Raw genomic sequence first — 3586 nt, forward strand, 5'->3', positions numbered from 1 at the left:
ACCCGTGTTTCAGACGGGGTTTTCAAGGATTTCTCTTATCTAACCCACCATCTGCTTGCACCCTCTGTAAAAGCGAGGGATTACTCTGCTGGCCGGAGGCTGGTGGCGCTTCTACCTTATCCTGCCCTGGAGCAACAAGGCTTTTGCTTCCCCTGGTAACCTGGCCCAGCCATGGAGCAAAAATTCCCATGAGATTGAGTTTGGCTTTGGGGATGTCTCCATGTCCTTTTCTGCCATCCCACCACTTTGGCTTGAGATGCTGGTCCTGAAGGTGTCCTCCAGCCCTGTGCTGAGCACGGTGGTCACTGTGACCTTGTAGCTTGTGAGCCTGTAAACAGGGGTGGTGCTATTTAAATGCTGAAGAGTGTTAATGCTCAATGACAGCATCGCTCTGCTCTTTGCTTAGAAATCACTTGACGGTCTCAAAGGCATACAAGTGGGTGCAAATGCTTTGGGGCTGGTCTGCGATGGAAATGCCACCATCCTTAATAATTAATTTGCGTTGAAATACTCATTAAATTGTCACATGTGGATAATAATGTGTATCAGGGAAAGCAAAGGGCTGGTTAGAAAAGAGACCTGTACGAGCTCACATGGTGAGAAAGCTGGGCTTTGAAACCCTGGCGTCCTGATTTTCAGGTCTAGCCCTTTCCAGCAAAGCCACCTGCATCAGCGACATTAAGAGGCTGCGTTTCTGCTCGTCTAGATAAATACTTTGAATTCTTACGGGCCAGCAGCCGTTTATCAGTGTCCTCAGGACGCAGGCAGGGCCGTATTTGGGGCAGTGGTGTTTTTCCTCTTGAACTCTGTTGGCCGTGGAAACGTCGCCCGCGCCCGTGCAGCCTCCTTTCAAGATCGCAAGGAGCGTGCTTGGGAATAAAGGCTGAAATGAAGTGGGGAGAGAGCTGCCGCTGGAGAAGTGATCTCCCCTCTGCCCTGGCAATGCCATCGTGCTGTGCGTGCTGCTGGGATGGGAAGGCACGGAGCTGGCTCTGGGGTGGAGGTGGTTGAGTTGCATCAAGGCAGAAGGGAACTGAAAGCTCATCCAGGCTCCAAAGCACTTATAAACACCATAAATAAAAGAGAGGAATCTGGAAACTCTTAACAGCTGATATTCTCCCATAACCACCCGGCTCCAAGAGCCCAAGACTTTGCAAAGCAAAATATCGGTGACAATATGTGGGCAGCTGGTTACCTTGGTGAACTGGAAAATCAGTTTTTTGTCCCATTCTGCCTCTGAGACCCAGAGCAAACGCATCAAGGAATTTCTCAACTTAAAAATTTGGGTAGTATATACTGACCAGGATTTAAAGAGACTCGTGGTGGTAGCATCCCCTGTTGCATCCAATTTGGAGCTTAAGATTCTTGCACTGAGTGGTCTCTGGAGAAATGTGTGGTTTTTCTTTAAGTAGTTTGTATTCCTGGAAAATCAGGCTGAAAAAACAAGCAGAACCTCTGGTCTTGTACCCAGACCCTTTGGCAGAGCCTTGTGAAACAGGACTTGTTGCAAACCTTGAAGATATAGGAACTGACTGGGTGTTTGGCTTCCCCCACCAGCCACCTTCTGAGAAGGTCTGTGGACCTTTCCCAGACTATACCTGGCCCTACCTCCTCCTCTTGCTCTCCTGGATGGATTTAGCCTCCCAGACCCTCTTCAAGGAAAACACCTTGGGAAGTATTTCTACATATATAAACAGATCCATAAATATAACGATGCGCCTGCATCCTAGGTAGGTCATGCCATTGCAAGGCAGGTGCTGAACGGGAGCCGAATGCTCACGTGGCTTTGAAGATCCGGATCTGGAGGATTTGTCGAAGGTCAGGCCGAGAAATTCAGAGCAGAAAACTCAGCTCTGATCTCCGGGGTTTGAAGCTGGGCTGTGCTCTGTTCCTCTCTGTCCTAAAAGTGGGAGCATTTCTCTGCAGGAGTGAAGCCGTTTGCCCTGCACCATGTTTTCCAAGATGCTGGTGGGTTTCGTGTTATCCGAGACAGGTCAATTTTCTTTCCAGTTTCTCCTAGGTAAGGCTCTGCGCTTTCCCCGTTTGCAGCCACGTGATGCAGAAGCAATTCGGGTGCTGGATTTGAGGTTTGCACTCTTGGGACAGACCATCTCAGCTAGCTTTGAAGCAGAGATCTGGATGCTTTCAGATTGCTTTCACCCACCTCTACACAAGGTAAAGAATCACCAGGTAAGTGATGCAACCGTCCTTCATGGAGTTTAAATGCTGAAATGAGGGAACGGCTTGCTACTGGCAGCCCAGAAGCCAACCCTACCCTGGGCTGCAGCCCCAGCAGCGGGGCCAGCGGGGCCAGCGGGGGGGATTCTGCCCCTCTGCGCTGCGGTGAGACCCCCCTGGAGCCCCGCGTCCAGCTGGGGAGCCCTGGGCACCAGGAGGAGGTGGAACGGTTGGAGCGGGGCCAGAGGAGGGCGACCAAAATGCTGCGAGGGCTGGAGCCCCTCTGCTGCGGGGCCGGGCTGGGAGAGTTGGGGGGGTTCAGCCTGGAGCAGAGGGGGCTGCGGGGGGACCTGAGTGCGGCCGCTCAGGGCTTCAAGGGGGCCCCCAGGGAAGACGGGGACAATCTTTTGAGCAGGGCCGGCTGGGGGCTGTGAGCAACCTGGTCTGGTTCAAGGTGTCCCTGCTCCTGCAGGGGGGTTGGGCTGGGTGACCTCTAGGGGGCCCTTCCAACCCAAACCATTCCATGATTCCGTGATTCTACTAACTACAAGCCACCTCTAAAAGGCATCGGTATGCATTTCATGAGGTCAATGGTGAACAGCTGATGTTGTAGGCACAGGAGCATGCAGAAAGGATTTCCTGCACTTGAAAAGACAATGATACTTTTCAAAATAACGTTTTGCACATCTCTGTCACCTTTTGCATCTGTCCCTCTGCCCCCTGGTAGGGTTGGTGTGTTACAAAACATTGTGGTACTTTGGTTTGCCACCGTGGTGTGGAGCATCGCCCAGGATGCTGGTCCCAGCAGCCTCTCCAGGTCTTCAGACAGACAGCTTGCTTGGGCTGTGTTGTTTTGGACCCCTGAAGACCCAGTGGGACGGGGAGCTCACCAGAGCTGGCTGGGGGAACCGTGTGACCATGGCCCGGGTGACAGTGCAGTGGTTCAAAAGGTATTTCTGTGCAATCATATGTTCCAAGTACGGTATTTTGGCATTGAATTGGTATCTTACAGCAACAGGATGGGCTGACTAAGGCAGCCAAGCAACAAAGCCAAGGAAAGGAGTCTGGGCATGTCTCGAATTTTCACAGCACCCCGAGGAACCTATAGTACTTTGCAGAATGACCACCCCAAGCCCGATAATCCTGAGGACCTCTAGAACTCAGAGGTGGGACAGCAGGAGGTGAAGGAAAGCCTCACAGTCTCAAGTGATGGCAGGACATACGAAGCAATGTGATCATTGTACGGTGATTTTCATCTTGATTTCATGGTCGCACTATTTATCGCAGGTCCACGATGAAGCTAATAAAGGTTAACGTATGGTGAAATATATATTGCAGATCTTTATTGTGGAGTCACGAGCTCCTGGATAGGCATGGCTGGGTGGTGTCAAATCCTGGCTCAAAGCGT

This window comes from Egretta garzetta, unplaced genomic scaffold, assembly GCF_000687185.1.
Source record: "Egretta garzetta isolate BGI_Z169 unplaced genomic scaffold, ASM68718v1 scaffold581, whole genome shotgun sequence".
Classification (NCBI taxonomy): Eukaryota; Metazoa; Chordata; class Aves; order Pelecaniformes; family Ardeidae; genus Egretta; species Egretta garzetta.